The following is an 11060-nucleotide window of genomic DNA, read 5'->3' on the forward strand; positions in this document are numbered from 1 at the left end:
CCGGCGGCTAGGATTTTAGATCCCATCCGAGTCGCCCGAGTGGGGGCGACGCGGGGGGCCTCTCTTCCGTGTGTTCACTGAGGAAACTAACTAGGCAACAACCATAGAGATAGAGGGGATCATGCATGGGACATGCACATAGTTATTCAGAGGATGGAGCTTATTGTTCATCGACCACGAGAAATCAATGGCTAGAGGCCTAGCCGATGTAGTACATGGGGTCGGGCAACTTGAAGGTGCGAGCGCCCTCAGGCGCGCCAAGGATGTCGCTCCACTGGTCGCCGATGTTTCCCACGATGACATACCCAGCGTCCTGCAGCTGTTGCCTCTCGCCGGATTTGTAGGTCACTGCGGAGCCCTTGAACCCTGGTTGCTTGAGCAGCAGGTTCATCCATGCAGAGATGCCCTGGCGGCGGAGGTTGGCAACTGTGATGGCCCTCTGGTCCTCGGTCCGGCCTGTTAGGAACACCGGCTTGATGCCCACTGCGAGCAGCTAGTAGTACAGCCGCTTTGTCTCCGGTAGCGCAGGCGCGCTCCCCTAGAACACGTACGCGTTGTAGCTCGTCGCGTTGTATGGCCTAGCCCTGCGGATGAGTTGATGTGTATATATTATTACATGCCCATGGGTTAATGAGATGTCAGCTAGTAGATATGCATACTGAAGAAATTCAACCATCTTTATGTTGTTCCTTAGACATCGGTCGTTGTATCACACGCAATGTGAATTTTCACGTCATATGGTACTACTAATCTAGATCAGCGCAGGCCCCTACTGGTGTTTTCTAGTGGGTTAATTTCAACAAGGTACACATAGAATTTTTAACTTCAGCTAAACTGAAAGATCAGCGCAGGCCCCTGCTCAAATACACCTGCAAGAAATAGCATATATAATGTGTGTTGAGTATTATGTTTAGTTAGGAAATATGAGATAGACTAGGATATATTCCGGCTTGTCTTGTACTCCAAGTTGATCATGTACTTCTATATAGTATATATGCCCACAAGGCTCAAGCAATACAACGACAATTTCATCAAATCCCTCTCTCCCTTCTAACATGGTATCAGCCTAACCGATTCAAACCCTAGCCGTCGCTCGCCGCTTCCGCTCTGCGCCGCCCTCGGGGTGGTCGGCCTCCATGACCACCGCCGAGGGCGGTGCCGCAGGTACCTAGGGTTCGTCCGCCGACCGTGTTGGCCGGCTGCCTTAAAGAGTCTTTTTCCCGATCTGTTAATTGGGGATTTTCTCTCTGCCAATCACTTGATCGGTGTTCTTTTTGGTTTTCCAGTCTATAGATCGGTCTGCGTCGCCCGCCCCGTCGACATCTACGCGCGCCTCTATTTCATCCTTTGCTGAGACTACACCGGCCACCACCTCGTCGTCCCGCACGCCTCTTCGATTTGTGCGACCACGAGTCGGTTGGCCGGACTCTTCGTCTCCGTCCGCGTCCAGGCTAGCATCTGTGACATGCTCACGTGCATAGCTAGTTGCATGCATCGATGCAATATCCTGGATGAGGACGTTTTGGACGTCACAAACAGGATTCAATCTATATGTGTTGTGCTCAGGCCCGGCTGCTTAAGCAGGATTCAATCTAAGTATATGTGTTGTGCTCAGGCCCGGCTGCTTGCGCGTGCCGCTTGCATGCCTGCGGCCTGTACGATGCGTCCTTGCCTGTTCGTGCTCCTGCCAGGCTGCCACGTATGAGCCGCGTGACTCACGTCGCGGATACCTCGTCGATGGTTTGCGTCTTCGATCTTTGTCTTCACAGGATGCAGATCGTCATCGAGTGCCCGCACATATTACCGATCGAGCGAACGTTTGCAGCTGCGTCGTCCCATCGGACTGCTACGTCGCCGCCCCATGGTTTTTCCCCGGCTGCATCGATCCGTGCGCTGCCGCTGTGTAGTTCCTTTGGGCCGTACTGCCGCGGCCCGCGGTCAATCGCTGCCCCGAGATCATCCCCGAGGCTGCACCGACTCTCGCGTTGCCGCTGTGTTGTCCCGTCGGATTGTAGCGAGCGTGGCATGCGGTTCCTGTAACCTCCCTGAGATCTTTCCCGTCGTCGCCCTGACTCACGCGCTGCTGCTGCGTCGCCCCTTCGGGCCGTAGCGTCGCGGCGCGCGGTCCACTTCGTCGTCCCTGCGCATCGACTTCTACGTGGTATGCGTCGCGCCGACTTCCTATGCGCGGGAACGCCACCGTCCACGCCGGTTTTCGTCATGGTATCAGGTTCTTCCTCGCCTACTTCGAGCACTGTCGGCGCGCTTCTGACCTAGCTACCGCCTCCTCAGGCCGCCACCGCCGCTCTTCTTCCCGGTCCACGATGACTACCTCGACACCGGCCACCCCGACTCGACATCGACCACGGCGTCCCTCGCACTCGGCTACCTCGACCACAGCTACACCACCCTACGCTCTCGACTACCTCGACAAATGGTACAAAGGGCTACCGCCTTGCTTGAGCAACCTCGTTGGTTTCCACTCCAGCCACGTCTTCCGCGACGCGTCAACCGTTACGACTGTGGGAGGGTGTCCGTCGGCTTGCCCTCAGATTCTTCTCCAGTCTCACCTGTCTGCGTCGCTACTGTCGTGACTGCGGGGGGATGTTGAGTATTATGTTTAGTTAGGAAATATGAGATAGATTAGGATATGTTCCGGCTTGTCTTGTACTCCAAGTTAACCATGTACTCCTATATATATATGCCCACGAGGCTCAAGCAATACAATAACAATTCCACCAAATCCCTCTCTCCCTTCTAACAATGCACACCTCGTTGCCATTACCGGCGAGCCTGAGGCTGTCAAGGTAGGTGATGGCCTGGTCGATGACGACCTTGGAGTCGCGGCGGTAGTGGCTGCTGAGCATGTAGTGGCCCACGTATCCCTCGCAGTTGGCGGGGACCGTCTTCCAGTCCCGCACGTTATACGCCTCCACGCCCAGCCGCCAGCTGTCGCACGGCCAGTGCACACCTACTCGCCCTCCCCCCCTATCTCAACGTGTATTTTGGAGAAGAAAAAAAAAAGCCCATGTAAAAGCACTACCGTCCGGATCGTTGGCCAGTTAGCCTTCCGCTCTAGTCTCGTGGGAGCCACGTTCTCCTATGATTACTGATTAGCATGCATCTAGGATTAGGTATCCCTAAAAAAACCTGGGATTAGGCGCCGCCGCCGCCGTCCGTCTGCCTCTACTTTCCCTGCTCTACTGCTCATCATCTGATTCATGCGCACAATCGGCGATGCAGCCTACTTCACTGCTCCAGCCTCGAATGAGCCAAGGTTAACACATCACACTATATACTAATCTCTCTTAGTTCTCATCTAGATATTATATCAGATTTTAGTTGTTTTTTTTGGGTGTGATTTGAGATGCTATCAAGTATTCAGATCTTGTGCTTGTCTTAAAAATTATCGTGATGCAAATTATTTTGAACGAGTTTCTATTTGTGAGTTGAAAGAATTCCTATGTCTAACTTATACAATATACCTAAATTCTAAGATCAAAATTCAGCTACTATGATTAGAAAAAACGCCACCAAACAGTTCTAAGATTATGTTATTTCACTAAGCCGTTTGCTTCAAATTTTCAACGTATTGAAATTTTCAATGCAGCCAATGTGAAAGTTCTCAACCTTGTTCTTGATGATTATTTTTTGCACTAGATTTTTTTATCTATTTGGCTTGGCCCCCCCCCCCCCCCCCCCCCCCTATAGTCAAATCCTGGCTCCGCCCCTGCGCACGGCACTCCGCCGTGGCTGCCGAGCTGCCCGCCGGAGCCCAGCAGCGGCCGCAACGCGTGGATGAGTGGCACCACGGCGTCATCTACAGCAGTCGCCGCAACCTCCGCCATCGGCCTACAGATGTTAGGCTCCCACGCGCTGCAGGAGGCCACTGCGGCCACGAGAGCCACGGCAACGAGGATGGGCATCCTTGCCATCGCCATTGTTAGTGTGTGCTACTGCTAGCTCTGTGGTGCTCTGCTTATTGCAGTGTCGTGCAAAGAGTATGTGGTGGGCCGTTCGTCAAATAGTAGAGTACATGTGTTTTCGTTATTCACGTGTCTCGAGTACATAGTGCAAAATCTGTTTCTGGTCCATCCATTATCTTTTTGTAAAGAAGCAATCACTGTCTGTAATGTGCTTGTTTTTTTCAACAATATTTGGTGCCACATAGTGGGAAGGCTAGCTATAGATGGATGATTTTGTACCACTGGAAATGTCAAGCCAAAATCTGTTTACTTTGGCTTAAAGACAGAACTTGTTCTGTCTAGAGGAACTGAAGCTGAGAGATATAATAAGTCCAGATACACATGACAAGATATGGTTGCCTCCCCTCACACTTCACCAACACCAGGTTCTACCTTTTTCGGACTCAAATTTGTTAAACTAGACTAGATTACCCGTTGCGCCAATGGCGCAAAGGCCGAGAGCGAACCAAGTTTTCAAACCTTGCAAGTTACTCCCTCCGTTCCATAATAAATGACCCAACTTTGTACTAACGTTAGTACAAAGTTAAGTCATCTATTTTGAAACGGAGGGAGTAGAATATTTATTATTTAGAGACCAACGCCTACTTATATTGCCTTGTGAATGTTACTATACTATGGAATTAGGAGTGATAACATGGTGTATTCTTCGATAGCTATTTCCCCCATTCCCTCCTATTTATAAAACTGTAATACTTAAAAAAATACATTGGCTAACAGATCACACTTCTACACAAACAAGTAAATGCATAAGATGTTTATATCAGGGAATAACCTTTGCAAAGTTAAGTAAAAGGTTTCATATGAGATATATTGATAAGCGGTAGCATATGACTAATAAGCATGTGATGTGTTCCACTATTTAGTTTCAAGCACAAGAAGTTCCAGATACCTATCAATTTCATATAAGCACTTTATAATAGAATTTTGGACGGTCTCAAAAAATGTGCACCACTAATTAACACATGCAACCATTGTTACATAGCGAAAGCAAAGCTTCAATTACTTTCAGTAGCTTGAAACTCAGAAAGCATAATTTGTTCTCAGTCCTGTACAAGACTCATTTAAACCCTCCGTGCATTCAATTTTGAAACCTTCTAGTAGAAACTGAAACATCACTGTGCACAGAGGTTATTGTTCTACTAAGTCACCGGACGAATAAACACATATCACCATGATCAAGGCCTCGACCAAGCGACATGTCTTTTAGAAAATATATGTAGAATCTCCCGTCGTCGGACTTAGTCCCCCGAAATGCGGTGACCTAGAGACATAAAAGCAAATTAGTACCACATAGTCAATGACAGAGAACCTCTCAATGAAATTCCATCTAAGCCACCGAAATTTACCGATTGTGCCAATGACTCAAGTACCTAATTTAAAACAATATTTTATTTGATTAGCATTTGGTACCGACATTTTTTTTCCACAGAATAACATCACAAGTTTTAGGACGCCTCTTCTAATTGAAGACGTAAAAGCCCCGCTTACATCATGGACTATAACAGTGTCCCTTTGACTAATATATATGTAATAATATTAATGTATGAACATGTATATCATACCAGTGTGCCTCTGCTAGTTAACTTCCCTTTATTATAAGTGTGCAACATGCATTACCCTTTGCATATATAAATAGTAAGCAGGCGATCTGCTGGATTCTATAACCCATATATTAAAAATAAAATCCTTTATCGTAAGCAGCTAACATTGGTTTGGGCATACATAAACAATAAGCAGGTGGTATACACTGAATTCTGGAACACCCGCATTAATTATCTATACTTAGCCTTCCCTTATCAGCAAGCAGCAAATATTCTCCCAAAGAAGTAATCTCATGTATTGCAAAAAGCTAAGATAACTGGGCATATCCCACACACGTTGATATTAACCAACATGCACATATCTGTCCTAAAGCAGTAAGCATGAAGCAAACCAATCATAAGCACTAACAGGAAAAACCTTCTCATGTCTCCCAACAGTTCAAAAAACCTTCAGGAATGCCTACTAATTAGCAAGGCCATGTTCTAGCGTACAAAGAAATTATTTCCATCCAGTATATAATGCAGAAGCAAGTATTCTCTGGAAGGATATATTCATATATACCAAATAGACATAGTATAAGTTCCAACGATAATGTCATACCTATAGCAGAGACATAGCCTCAAGAAACACTGTCCGTAGTAAAAAAAGACCATTACAGCAGAAACCAGAAGCCAACATCAGTGTGGTTCGCAAGAAGAGGAAGCCATTCTGTTCATGCCTAGCACAACAACAAATTGAAGAGAACCTACATTACATGGCATAAAATCCAGTTAAGAAGAAAATCTAATGTGATATGTAACTATATGGATACACTTGAGTTGTTATAATTATTGAGGAATTTAGAATGGCAAATTTAAGAAAATAATTCAAATTATTGCTTTTTCTATAGAGGCCCTATAACCTGAATATAGCTGCACAGAAGATCATCAGGTAAAAACTTTAGTAGATTCATGAAAAGCAAATGCCAAGATAAAAAGTCTGACATAACTGTCCAGATTTTGTATCAACCAGTCATATATATACAAGCATTTTGCCTCTATAAACAACATTTTAATGGTGGAGTAATCAATCTGAACAATTTTAAATTAAAAACAAAATATCTAAAGACTAAGCTCTAGTTCATGTATTTTAGAGAAGTTCAGTTCGGCGAAACTACGGAAGCAAAGGTCTGAAGATATCGATACACGTCAAACTATGTATTTCCATCAGCCTAAAAATTCCGAGAACTACATGGTACCGATACACGTCGAACTCTGTTAAAGGGGTACAGTTACAAGGCCAGAAAGGTGGTTCAAGTAACGATGCAGGGTGCTGAACAGATCTGCTTCAACTTCCTCAGAGATTCTTCTGCATCTGCTAGCTTCTCTGAAACTGTTTTCTCAAGATCAGAAGAGTAACCTTTTCCTTCTTCCATGTTTCAGAGGTAGTATTTGAGTGTGAACAAAGAGCCTTCCACACAGAAGAACTGTTGAGAGCAACAGCAAAGAACTGTTGAAAAGACAAGTAACAGCAAGATCTTTCCTAAATAGTAAATTCTAATTCTTGGGAACTTAGAAAGATAAAATCAGTGCTGACATGCCAGTGGAGAGCATAGTGAACACAATAGTGCTTAAGAAATTTGTCTGCGGTCTTCTCTAGATATGGTTAATTATAACATCACCTTGCATGAATACATCATGTTATAGTTGAGGGCATTGGACAACCTCTACATGCACTGGGTGGTCTATTTAATGTTCTTAAAAGATCCATGTCAAAAGATAAGAATTTGATGGTATAAGTAGAAGAACACATGTGTAGTTATCGATAGAAACAGAGAAGTAACTATAATCCAAACAATGCTTCAGCAAGAAAACATACTTGCTCTTAACTGGACAGTAGTCATTGCTCGCGAAATGTTGTTGGCCATCTGAAGAGCAGGTGCGGGAGAGAGACGAGTGGCGGCCTAATTTTGGCTGTCATAAGGGTCGGGATCCGCCTCCCTTAGGTTCTTCACATCGAGGACTGGCCTGAATTTATTTGGGTGTCGGTTCCCTGACTCTTGGAATGTAACAAAGGATGAATGGATTAGTAACAAAACTAACTGAGTGTAGCTTGTATATGTTATATGTACTCACTATTTTACTGAGACATATCAACACTATAATGCAGAAAATGCATGCAGATCAACATAACTGCACAAAAACCACCCATGCACGACACTGAAAATTGTACGAGAGGCTAGAGCTATTTTGTGCTGATCAAAACAATATATATTCAAGGAAATCTGTATTTATACATGGATAATATCTAACTTGAAAGGCCAAATTAGATTTAGGACATCAAACTATGGCCTGTTTGAGAACACCAAACTAAACTCCTGCCTGTTCAATTCAGAAGACGAAAAAGCTTCAGATGGTACAACATCAAAGCGATTTTTGCAGAGTTATAGAATTTCATTGCCGTGAATTAGTGGACAGCGAGATTTAGGCATTTTTCCATTGGAATTAAGGGCACTCTTTAATCCTCAAGGTCATCCAGATGTATATAGTACATACTAATCTAGCATACAACCGTATGGCCGAGCTTGAATCACATGGGATGATGAAATACATAGGATATGGATATGACGAACCTGGAAAAGAAGCAAATAACACAAATGATTACCTGCAGGCTGCATCGTCATTCATAATTGACCACTTAAATCTTGGAGGCCTTCATCCATGCCGATGCTTGGCCCTTGCATCCAAGCCGTCTCTATCTTGGATGGCCGACATGGAGAAAGGGGCTGGAGGAGGAAGATGGAGAAGCCATGGATCCGAGGCCTAGATTGGGGACGAATTAGCCTTCCTATATTAGACACCAAGTCATTGACTAAAAAGAAAGTGGCGAGAGAAATCCATACCTGATGGATAGTACAGAATGGGATGAAATCATATGTCCCCAGCAAAGCATCTCCATAGAAGAGGTAAAGAGAGTGGGGCGGGGGGAGATGGCCGTCGCTCCCGCTCCCGTGGTCTCGACCGCCACCTATTTAGGCTATTGCAGCCCGCATCGCTCGATTTCGTTGGGTCCCTTCTTCCTCCTTCAGACCACGGCCAGACAGAGAGAGATCGAGGAGATGGATGACGAGGGTAGCCGAACCCTAGCCACATGAGCTCCTTCCTCCTCCACGGCCAACACAGCATGGCCGGCTGCTGCTCCCCTCCTCCTGCCGAGTCTGGATCGAGGCCGCGCTCGTGGAGGCAGAGCACGGGGCGACCGCATCTGGGCCACCACGCGACACGGACGAGGCGCGGCTGGCTGCTGCCCCCTCGTCCTGCCGAGCCGCTCCTCTGCTCGAGCTCATGGTGGCTATGGCGACGAGGCGGAGAACAAGGGTTGGAGGTCGCCGGTGGCCGGTGAGGGTCGCGAGGGAGTGGAAGGAATCGAGGAGGACGCGAGAGGGGCTGACGAGGGAGATATTTTCATCTTCGTGGCTAATTCAATCGCACCGAAACAAGGAGAAACCCACCTCGTGAGGCCCACCCGCCATCGACTCTTGAACCAGCCCCAAACGTAAAAAAAACCAACGGCTGACCAGACGCCAGCAGCCAAAGAATGCACTGTTACTGCTCGAGTAACTCCATCGTGCGGTCAAAGACGTCGTGCGCGCTCGATGCCTCCAGAACGACGGGTTGTCTAGCGTTATTTATTTATATGTTCGATGATGCTCCACGCGTTGCCGTGGGATATTAGAAAATGTCCACTTTATTCATTTTGATTCATATTTATGGGCTTGATGTTCAGAAAGGCATAAAATAACATCTTGGTGAGTGAAACATCATCAAACAAAACCAACAAATTCTATTTTTGTCATTCAGTCATCAGCACACCACAATGTGATCAATGTCATATGAAAGTTCATGATGAATTGTAGTAGATGCGGAGCAACCACTCGGCACCATATTGAAATGTTGAGATGTGGCTGCAGCAGCACCATCCATTGGTGAGTGGTGGAGGAACTTGTGCTCTGCCAATTGGCCGAAAGACAAAATCAAGGAGGAGCTCACGCTGGCGCCATACATAGTGTAGAACTTGTGGAAGGAATGGAATTGAAGAGTCTTTGAGCAGAAGGAATTGATGGCTCTAATGCTGGCGGGACTGATCAAAGGAAGACGTAAGTGTTTTAACGATGCTATGACGAGGGTGCCCACTGTGGGTTTGTGATGTAATGCTTTGTTTTCGAATTCTGTTGTTGAGTGGGGGACCAGCAAGGAATTCTCCGATGGTCGAATCATTTTTGTACGACTTCTGTTCTCCTAATGCAAAGGCAAACCTCCTTGCCATTGCCATTATTAGTGTGTGTGTGTGCGCGCGCTGCTAGCTACTCTATGGTGCTCTGCTTATTGAGATGTCGCACTACCAGAATAACTGCAGATGTCGACGGCCAAATCTATGCCGACGGGGGCCATCGTCATAGGTCGGCCGTCGGCATCGCGAACTAAATGCCTACGGCGGCCGTCGGCATAGGAGAGGTTGTCGGCATATCTATGGGCCCGGCTACCTAGGCGGCGACATCCGTTTGACGGCGTGAAGCCTACGCCGACGGGCTAACGGTGGCAGTCGGCATAGCTATGCCCACGTTATCGATCCGAATGGCCCGCCACGTCATCGATCTGAGCCACTCGCCGGTCCGTGGAGTGGCATATCATTGCCATCGGCATAGACCTAGCCCATGGTGCCTGCCACATCATCGATCCGCGCCCTACGCCACGTCATCGATCCAGGGATCTACCGATCCGTGGCCGTAGCTATGTCGGCGGCATTGCCGTCAGCATACATTTCTAATAATTTTTTATTATTTTATTTATTTTCTATTTTTTTTCCTTTTTATTTTTTACAACAAATTTGATTAACTTAAATGTGCCTTATGTGCAGAAAACATATCTCGATTATATATCGATTGCCCCCTTCACGGGCGTCGCTCCCGTCGTGTCACGGGTAGTGGAGACGGCACGGGGTACCTGGGGGTAGCAATGCCACCAGGTGTTGCGGTGGGCCCTCCTATGCTTGTGGAAGCATGGTGGCAGGCGCACATAGCCGACACGCGGCTCCAGGGTGTGCCTCCCTCCCCCCACACGGGCGTCACTGCCGCCAAGTCACGGAGGGGGAAACGGCCACGTCGGGCCGACACAGAGGGAATCTTGGAGTGGGTTGGGCCAGGACGGTGTTTGGGGATGTAACTATGGGCTGGGCTATGACAACCAGATGAAAAGTTCCACCGGTCAAACACCGTCCGGCGAAAGTCAAAGGGCTAGATCCAGCAGTCGTCTGTGTCTGGGTTATATGGGACGGGGTACCTAGGGGTATCAATGCCGCCAGGTGTTTTGGTGGGCCCTCCTAAGCTTGTGGAAGCATGTTGGCAGGCGCAGGCAGCCGGCATGCGGCTCCGGGGTGTGCCCCCTCTCACGGGCGTCGCTGCCGCCATGTCATGAAGGGGGGAAACGACCACGTCGGGCCGACACAGAGGGAGTCTTGGGGTGGGTTGGGCCGGGACGGTGTTCAGGGATGTAG

At 47.5% G+C, this 11060-nt stretch overlaps 1 long non-coding RNA gene and 1 pseudogene across 1 annotated transcript; both read right to left on the bottom strand.

Annotated features, from left to right (window-relative positions):
* Window positions 1–199: 199 nt before the first annotated feature.
* LOC125518218 (stem 28 kDa glycoprotein-like) lies at window positions 200–3949 on the bottom strand (annotated as a pseudogene).
* A 972-nt stretch (window positions 3950–4921) lies between these two features.
* Window positions 4922–8981, bottom strand: LOC125523832 (uncharacterized). The gene is made up of 5 exons (XR_007290449.2): window positions 8410–8981; window positions 8172–8329; window positions 7386–7565; window positions 6129–6993; window positions 4922–5247 (listed from the first exon to the last, which is right to left on the bottom strand). It is a non-coding gene; the product is annotated as an uncharacterized LOC125523832 (long non-coding RNA).
* Window positions 8982–11060: the final 2079 nt, after the last annotated feature.

The sequence above is a fragment of the Triticum urartu genome, chromosome 7A (genome assembly GCF_056163025.1).
Source record: "Triticum urartu cultivar PI428250 chromosome 7A, HENAU_Tu73, whole genome shotgun sequence".
NCBI lineage: Eukaryota > Viridiplantae > Streptophyta > Magnoliopsida > Poales > Poaceae > Triticum > Triticum urartu.